Source organism: Ursus americanus, chromosome 1, assembly GCF_024610735.1.
Source record: "Ursus americanus isolate L20-20 chromosome 1, mUrsAme1.1.p, whole genome shotgun sequence".
Lineage (NCBI taxonomy): Eukaryota > Metazoa > Chordata > Mammalia > Carnivora > Ursidae > Ursus > Ursus americanus.
The window spans coordinates 45,699,492-45,709,961 of NC_142127.1; positions in this window are offsets into that span (position 1 = coordinate 45,699,492).

A 10,470-nucleotide genomic window follows, 5' to 3' on the forward strand; every position below is an offset into this window, starting at 1 on the left:
CTGGAAAGACAGGATAATAGAAACCTCAGCTCTAGATATGTGAATAGCTATTTCAATAAGAGACCTGAGTCTGTGGAAAATTGTTCACCTCTTTGATGTCCCCCTATGTAATCAATTTGAGAAATACAGGATTCTACAAAATAGAAAATGCTGGACGGCTTAAAGGGAAGTTGGTGTTCTGAGCCACTGGCATTAGAGTGACAGATAAAGTGATCCCAGGATGTCTCCTTCTGATGCTCTCTCGAATGCAACCCCTCCTTCAAATGCACAGTCATCCTCTCTATGTATCTATATGATGCTTCTGTGTTATGATTTATTGGTCCGTGTTATTCACAATTACATATCAGTATGGGCCCTGTGTGTAGTATGTATTCAAAATACTTATTGAATGAATATATTAATTTTGAAATACTCAGAATCATTGAAAACAGCTGTAATTTGTGAGCATATGAGGATATGCTCTTTCATATACAGACTCGTGATAAAATGATTGAAAATATACTTTGGCAATAGGCAAGCCCAGGTTAAATCCTGTATTTGGCACGTAAAAATTGTACAATCTAAGAAAGTTCCTTCACTACTCTTGGCTTTAGTTTTCTACTTTTTAAGATAATAAAGTTAATAATAGTATCTCTTGGACATGTTGTGGATATTACCTAGACTATTACATGAAACGTATGCTGCATAGCACTCAAAGTGGCATGAGTTTTAACAGAAATTTAAAACAGAGATTTTGTTTGCTAGTGAGGGCAAGTGCATTCTATAAAACCTCTATAAGATATATTTATAATCAGAGTAAACTATTTTAAAGCATCTCTGTAAGATGTTTGTTTCCAAGTTCTTTGAATCAATAAACAACGTAGGTTCACCAAGTGTAAGGCAAGTGTGCTTGTCTACTCAGTGGCTAGCAGATAGATGACGAATGTTGTTTGTGTGAATACGTGATTTCCCACTTTCAGGCAAGGTGACCAGCTACGGATTGTGCTTCTAATACATCAGCTTAAATGATGAACTTTGAAAAACTTTGTGCCAAATAGAGCTGCCAATATCCACGTTTTTATGATCTGTCAATAGCATATTATTTTTTTAAAGGACTGAGGCTTGAAGAGTAAGAGAAACCGACCTATCAACCTAAAATGATCATTGAGGCAAAACATGACCAGCTGTTGGTTAGTCAATAAAAATAGATGAGGAAACAGACAATGCTCAGTTAAAGCTTCAAAGCCAATGACACCAGCTGTTCTGGATTTCCCTCTTCCGTGCCCCAATCTTTGTTTACAGTTTTATTTCTTTTTGCTTATTTTTTTAATTCACAGTCTAAAATGACCATGCTAAGCCATTCTTACACATTCTTCTAATTATCAATATAAACAAATCAAATGTTACTTAGAAATGTTTACTATGCTTTGTTATTTACAATAACAAAATGCACTGAGTACAATGAAGGCTGGAAACAAATATTCTTAATATCCACAAAAAGCAGTTTACAACATTCTTGAAAAAAGCGATCAGTTCATGAGAGAGCCCAGTGTTTCTAGTTATGTATTGCTAAATCTGTCCCTCAAAAACTCTCAACTTCCATTCATTAATTCACTTATTTATCACTTATTTATTATATATTTCATAAGACAAATATGTGCTTTAGGTGTGTTTTTTACTTTAATTCATTATTCTTGCTTGGGATAGCTTTAGATCGTGGTACATTCAGTGGGATGTTATTCAATCGTAAAGTCGGTATCTACTTTATACATATGTTGTTCTTAATTTATGTGTAGCAAAAGAGAAATGTCTATACATATATTGCACTGTCTAAATGCACACATATAATGGCTCAGAGGTTTTCCTTTGTCTCCTTTCTTTTTAGAAACACCACAGACACACACACACACACACGCACACACACAAAGGAAGTCCACTAAAAATAAGTAATTTTTTATTACTTTGAGAAAAAGTGTTTGGAATCCAGAATCCTTCCCTTCCTTTCCTCCCTACAATCAATGCAGCTTGTGAAATGTTAACTAATTCTACACTCTTAGAGGAAAAAAAAACAATGAAATTCCTTGATAAAGCTGCTGGAGATCATTAAGAAAAAAATGTTGCAATAGGAAGAACAAAGAGTGTATTTGTAGACAAGCCCATGTACTATGCAAGAAGGAAAAATTGTACAGCTTCCTCTTGGCCGTAGTGACATATTTTAGCTTGATATCTGTCTAAACTTTTTGGTGAAAATATTGTAGGAGAGACTATTGACAGTGAAAAATAATTTATGAAAGTAATTTCTTCCTAAAAATAAAGAGCATCAAATGTGAAGTTATTTATCCACTTAATAAATGCTTTAAACAGTTTTCAAGTTATGCCATAATATAAACAGTTTGCCATCAGAACCTATCACTTGCACTTAAAGATAACAAAAGAATTGCAGTCAATTATATGTGTCTTATCAGGTTACAAAGAGTAAATAACCTTACAAAATGCACCTGAAAATAGCTAATTAAACAGTATGCCAAAGTTTTAGTTTCTTTGATTACATAGTTTGCTCCGTATTTTCCATCTTTGTTTATAACAACAAATATATTTGAAACAAGATTCCAGAAGATTTTGGGATACAGTTGAAGAATATTAGGTATATTTTTTAGATATAATATTTACCTTTTGCAAAGTTGAAAGTATTTGATTTATTTATGTGACATTTTTGAAATTCAGTTCAAATAGACCTAACAAATGAAATGGAGTAATAGAGATGTGTTTATACATCTGTTCATCAAACCAACATTTAATGAGCACCCACAGTGTACCAAGCCCTGTGAAAGACTGGGTACCCAGGAATGGCAGGATAGAAACGCGCCCACCCTCACAGACATTACTCTGTAGTAATAGTAACTTACATTTCTATTGTGCTTTCACAATATGTAAGTATTTTTACAAGCATTCGTGTCATCTACGCCTATCCTTTAATATAGGTGTTATTATTTCTAGCATATAAATGAGATTCTTGAAACTTGGACATTTTAAGACTGGAAGGTTTGGAGATAACCACAAATATGTATACAAGATATTCAAAAATAGCCATTTATATTTTATAGCATTTAATGTTTTTTTTCAGAAAGAATTCAATGAGGAGACAAGAAACATACAGTAATTCACAAAGGGAAGTTTAAAAAATCATTCGCTATAACAGAAGATAGAAGTGTCAGGGGATTGGGTACAAAGGGCTAAATAGAACTCTAAGGAATATACAAAAAGCAGATATAGGGAGCAGCCATGACCTCTAGGGGAACACCAAGCACCCAAGAAGGAACCAAATATGGAAATTGACCCCTGCCCTGTAAGTCTGTAAGTCTGGGATTCAGACCTCACTGGAGAGGGCACTCCTGTGGCCCACTGGTTGGCAGACAAATTCACTGAGGGGCTACACTGGAAAACTGACTAGGAAATCACCTTCTCGGGTGCTAAGAGGGATCCCATGGAGAGGTGTGGTGTGCTGCTGGTGACAGAGCACTGCAGGAGCCTCCCAGTAGAGAGGATGTGCAGAAACCAAGAACAGTTCGTCCTTCAGGATCCCTCCAGGGTCCTCCACTGATAAAACTTACCATCTTGCCAGCTGGCAAGGGAGAAATATTCCGGTACCCCAAGCAGAGGTCCAGAGGGTAGATCTGCAGCTTAGAGGAATAGAATGATAAATGGCACACTGGTATAGCAAGAACATTTAGATGAGTTATATCACACTATGGGGATACCTATTTTATTCTTTTATCATGGGTGAAGTCATTCAAAAACATATTTTATGTAATTATTTCTAAAAGATAAAGAATTTTGATATTAAATGTTTTGCCCATTATTATAAAGAGTAAAACTTACAACCTAGCAATTGAAAGCATTGAATTTGAGGCCAGACTGTTTGGATCTAATTTCTGACTGTTGGACTTTAGGAAAATATGTTGGGAAAAATATTTAACCTCCCTGTATCTCTGTTTCTTCATTCAAAAATAAACAAAAACCACCAAAAAACAAAAAAGGGGACTTTTTTTTCATATATTTCTTATGACTATATTGGAGGATGTTTGAAATGTGTTGGAATTTAACTGGCATATACATAATGCTCATTTGTAGACTACTGTTGTTATTATCATATATTATTGAGTTACTTCATCCATTAGAAAATCTGGAATATCTAGTATAAAGAACAAAAATCTACAAGCCTCCTGGAAGGAAAATCAGTCATATACAAAGCAACATAAGTTAAGCTGCCCAGAGTATTTCTCCAACCTAAAAAATGCTAGAAAAATGGTAGCATGACATGTGCAGTTATGGGGGAGAGAAGATTATTAATAAATAATTCTATAAACAATCTAGTTGTTTATTATGTATATAGACAACAGAAAAATAAGACATAACAATCTCTGGCCACAAAAACTTCATCTACTTATAAATATGTATTGTCTGATGGCAAATTACAGCATGTTTCTTATTTGAAAAAATTTAAAGGGGTCTATTGTTTTGTTTTTGTTATAAATCCAGTATGTGATTTTCTATTAAGAGATAGAGAAAAATTTAAAGAAAATAAAAAATGATTGATATTCCTACTTAGTGAAAAACAGGTGTGTTTCCTCCTAGTTTTTTCTCTACGTATGTACGTGCATGTGAGCATATAGAAATATTCATTTAAAAAAATGGTGTCCTACTAAGTGTGTTGTGGTATTCTACAGTCTACTAGATGTGTGGTGCTATTTGATTGTGCTTCTACTAGTTACAGTAATTTTTTGGACTTTTTAAAATATCTAGTCTTGTTATCTGTGAATAATTATAATTGTACTTCCTCCTTTCTCATCATTATGTCTCATATTTCTTTTTCTTGTCGTATTATACTGGCAGTACCCTCCAGTATGATTCCAAAGTAAAGGAGCAAGAGGGGATATCTTTGTCTTTTTTTTTTTTTTAAGTAACCTCTACACCCAGTGTCTTTTTTTTTTTTTAAGTAACCTCTACACCCAGTGTGGGGGTTGAACTGACGACCCCACCATCAAGAGTCACATACTGTACCAACTGAGCCGGTCAGATGCCCCCATCTCATTCTTAGTAAAGATAAAGCATCCACTTTTTATCGTTAAGTGTGCTATTAGCCATAGGATTTTCTGCATATGCTATTTGTGAAGTTTAAAGTTTCCCTTATTCTTAGTTAAAAGTTTTTGTCATGAATGGGTATTGAATATTTTCAAGTATGTTTCTCCAGTTATTTTTTTTAAAGATTCTATTTATTTATTTATTTGGCAGAGAGAGAGAGAGCACAAGCAGGGAGAGCAGCAGGGAGAGGGAGAAACAGGTCCCCCGCAGAGCAGGCAGCCTGATGCAGGACTCAATCCCAGGACCCTGGGACCATGACCTGAGCTGAAGGCAGACACTTAACTGACTGAAGCACCCAGGCGCCCCTGTTTCTTCAGTTATTGAGATGATAAAAAACTTTAAAATTTTTTAATATTTAATTATGGTGAATAACTCTGTTCAGTTTGGTGATAGAAATGGATTTGCATCATTCTTCAGTAAAAACTAAAAGGAAGTGTGGACCACTGAGTATATAATTCCCCCGTTTGTATAAAAATGAAAAGTATGGTTTTATATATAGACATATATGTATACATGTGTTTTATGCACATATAAACACATCTGTGCTTTTTTTTTAAATTTTTTTTATTATATTATGTTAGTCACCATTCAGTACATCCCTGGTTTCCGATGTAAAGTTCGATGATTCATTAGTTGCGTATAACACCCAGTGCACCATGCAATACATATCTGTGCTTTTATATACAGAGAACATTTCAGGATACATGTAAAATTTAACAGCAGTCTGTTTTGCATATGAAAAAGCATTGTGTGTTTGGGCTAGGAGAAAGTTTTTATTTTATGCATACTCTTATGCTGTGTGAAATGTTGACTATATGTAACTTTGAAAAAAAAAAGTACTTCTATTTCTTATTGTTATTTATCGCATTTACACTTAAGTATTTTATTAGCTTGGAATATGTTTTGAAGTATAAGGTGAGCCTTTGAAATAATTTTTCCCCGAATTATTTAGTTGAGTTTCCGAACTGTTTTTTGGGAAGTAACATCCATTTTTTTACATTTACTAAGCACTGTTGTTTAATTCAGAATGATTATTTTTATTCCACTAAAAGGAACGTTGATTTCAATGCTGATTTCACTGCATTTGAATTAATGTAGCTTGTAAATTATAATTTCTGTGAGAGTTAGTACCCCTTATTGGCTTATCAAGTTTTTTTTGCCCCATTTTTTTTTCTTTTTTGTATTTATTCTTCTGGTGAAATTTAAAGTTTGGCCAACACCTTAGGTGCCTACCCTGACCACTCAAACTAAAGTGTTCACTTTTCCTTTTTGTGCCACTGATTTCTTCATCTTCATAAATGTACCCCACTTTATATGTGTTTCTCTATTTACTTGGGTCCGTGAATAAGAAACATTCTCATGGGCCCAAGTGTTGTCTTATTAACCAGCACAAAACTTGACATACAGATGCTCTGTAAATATTTGATGACTTATTCACTCAATGAATGAATGTATGAATGTTTAAGTTCATCAAACTCCAAAAAAATTCAACTCAATTTTATTTCCCTTGCTTTTCTTCACTTTCAACATTTACATAATCTTTTTAAATTTGTGATTAAAGCCCTGAATTATTACATTATTAAGATGAGATAGATGTCATGAATATCTAAAATATATTCTTTTCCATATACATTTTTTAAAGATTTTTTTTGCATTTATATTCGGTTTTATAACTGCATTTATAATATTTGTTTGGTTTAATTCAAATAGTAAGCATTTTTATACAATAAGTTTTCTATTTATTCTTAATTTGGAATCATCTTTTGCATTCAGATGCAAAAGTCTTGCAGATATATCTTAGTTTCCTCCCCAGTGAGGGTATATTAATCATTTTCTTTATCTAAGAATTTTTTTATATATTGAAAAATATGCCTCTAATCCCTCATACATAAATAACAGAATCTTATCTATAGGAGAATTCTGCATTCAAATTTATGTCCACCATGAAACAAACAAAACACCTTATACACAATATTCTACTCTATCACAGTATAATGTCTTGGTGAAGAACTTTGAGACCAGCCTGTCCTTTTTATTATTTGTTATTTTTTTTATCTTTAAAATTCAAAAATTCATAAGGGCATATCCAGGTGTCTTGATGCGCCTTAGTTTTTGTCCTCTCAGATCCTCCTTCAGCTTGAAAACTTTTTCTTTTCTTTTAATTGTGTATGTTCTTGCTCTTTTTCCCTTTCTTCTTTTGAAACAGATATGTTCCTTTGATCATATGTCTGTCCTTCATATCCATCATTATTTAGGTCATTATTTTCATCTTTTGATTTTGTTCCTGAGTTACGGAAGAATTTCTCCGGTCTTTCCCCACTCCATTGATTGAATTTATTTTTTTCATAAGTTCTCCTTACTATCTCAAATTCTATTTTAGCTTTTCTCTTGAATTTTGCATTTTCTTGCAACCCATTTTACCCTTCATTTTTCCATTCTGTGATTTCATCCTATTCTCTCTTTAATAACAGCTATAACAGTTTTATAAAAGCCTCTCTTCCTAAATCTTCTTGAGCACATCAAGAATATAACATGTGAATTTTTCAACTATCTCGAAAATGAACTAATTTTAAAAGCTATGTTATCGGTTTGCCTCCTCAGGTCAGTGCCCCTTACCATCCTCCAGCAGGGCCTCTTTATGATCTCTTGACTTATTTACTCTGCTTGCATTGTGTTGAGATTGGTACAAGCGTGGCATTTCTTTCACGTAGGGCAGGCAATTTTTTCTTTTCTTTTTTTTTTTTTATTCTACCATCAGTGAACACTTGGCTCTTATAATTTCTCCTTTTTTTTTTTTTACTTTTTTCTTCTGAACTACATCTAAAGTCTTTAATTTTTGGTCCTATCCAAATTTACTGAGTCTTCTACCCCATACCTTACAAGATTAACTTTGGTTGTTAGATACTATGTGTAAAGCATAAAAACTTATACCGAGTTCCACCATATGTCTCTGAAGTGCTTTCTTAATAACCTAAGGGTCCACTTCATCTTATCCCTTCTGTTCTGAGACATGTGGTGCATGGCTAAATACATTCTGAGAGGGGTAGGAGAGGAGATAAGTTAGGACTATAGCTTGGGTTGGTCCAAAAATTATCTCATGTGGTACTGAGGGAGGACCTCATAGTTTTAGTCATAGCAACATGAGTCAAAATCTTTTTCTGTTAATTGGGAAAGCTCTGTGTCCCCTTCTGATTCAGAGGGTGCTCTATGCAATGTGTCATCCAAAAGAGATTCATGTCTGTTCTCAGTAATAACCACTACTGCAAATTCTGCAAAACCTTCAGCATATTTTCTTCTCCTCCCCTTTCTCCTCTTCTTTTCTTCCTCTTCCTCATTTTCTTCTTTGTGTTCATCTTCTGTCTTACACAAACATAAAAACATACAAATTATCTCTCATTAGCAATTCATGCTACTTTGTGCTGCTTTTTCCTACTTATTTTCTTATTCTTATTTTAATTAAATTTAATAAGAAGTCTATTAAGAATGTCTAGTACTCTGTCACTTTTTTTAACCAGGTAATTCCCTAATTATAACTTATCTCTTCTTTTCCCCTCTGAATCAAATTTCTTAGATTCCCTAGATTTCTTATTTCACTCCAGTCTCTGTTATAAGGGACAGGTTTAATCCAAATTATATTTAAAAGATAGGAGTTATCCACACACTGAAATACCTTGGAAAGAACTTTTTTTCTTTTTTATGCTGGAAGCCAGATCACTAGAAGTCTCCCTGCATGTGGACACCAATGGTGAGTCACGAGAGTCCACAGTTGGCTTATTATCGGGTGATTCCACATCCCAGTTTTCCCTGGACTGTCCCAGATTGTGCTGTTGTGCTAGCATGATTATTAATAGTGCTCCTTTCACTCTCAAAAGCACCCTGGTTTGCATGACAAATCATATGATCACCCTACATAAGACTATGAGATATGATTTAAATATGAGTCTATATGCCTGAAGGCTTCATTCACGTGTCCTTAATATCATGACATAGTTTTAATAGAATTACACTTGAACAGGTGAAAATTACAGTTAATTAAATTCCACTACAATTCAATTACTAATACCCTAATTCTGTTTTCATGACAACTGAATGGGTCATGCCACCAACAGTGTCCAAAGCAGATTGCTCAACCCTAACTGGCGGGCTTAGATAATAATGTAGGATTTGAGTATTTATATATTCAATTACTTTAATTCTAAAAATTCTAGAATTTTTGTTCTTCAAAAAATCTTAGATTGACTCCCTTGGTCCGGGGATTACATCTCAGATGACTGAAGTTTGGTTGTCCCAACTTTAAAGCCCTCACTCATCCATTCTTCTTGTCTCTAGAGTATCCACCCATCATTCACTTTGTTACCATGCAAAATAAAGGTCTTGCCAGAGCCCATCTACTGTAGACCTACCCTATGCCTAACCACAATATCCATTAATACGTAAAAGAGGTGACCCCTCTCAAAGTATATCATCAGGATACATAATAGTGATTGGATGGAAATTTTTTAGATTAAGGTGAGGATAAATAACATTCCAAATAATCCAAACACTTGGAAGCAACAGAATTGAGTCCAATACCCACTTTTGTTGATTATTAACTTTCGTCTTTGGAAAAGTTTAACTTCACTCATCCTCAATTTCCTTATATGAAATGGGGATAACACCAACATGTTGGGGTTGCTGGGACCATAAGAGAAAACAAATATAAATCACCTACTTAAATCCCTGGCTGAATTCTTTTATAAAGTACAGATATTATTGATAAGGGAAAATTAAAGGAAAAAGAAATATTCACTAGCTTTTCTTGGAAAGCTTTAATAGTAATGAACAAGAAAAGAAAGTGAACCAGATGAACTCCTAGATGATGTCTCTATTTTATGTCAAGGAGAATAGGCTTTCAGCCACAAATGGTAGTACCAGCAAAAGTAGAAAAGAGAACAAATTCAAGATGACTGATGACCTAGTAAAGAAGCACATAGAATTTCAAAATCCCTTAACCAGATACATCTTATTTCAGGTTATCAAGAACGCCTACAAATGCAGACACATGAGTAGACCTAAACTCATATATGAGCGTCCCCTCAGAGGGAGGTCTTTAGGAGTAGTCTATGTTAGTGGCTCTGTTCTGTTCAATATCCTTTATCACAGACTTAGATAAGACATACATTGCAAACTGTGAAGAGAACAACTATACTGGATGGCAGAAGCAAGCTGTAATAAGGTGGTGGCACTATTGCCCTTCACTTAGGCATAAACTAAACAAATATAAAAAACTGTAGATGTGACTTTTTAGTAACATATGCAAAAAAGACTTAGATTTTAATGGATTGTAGCTGTATGATCCAACAATCTTAT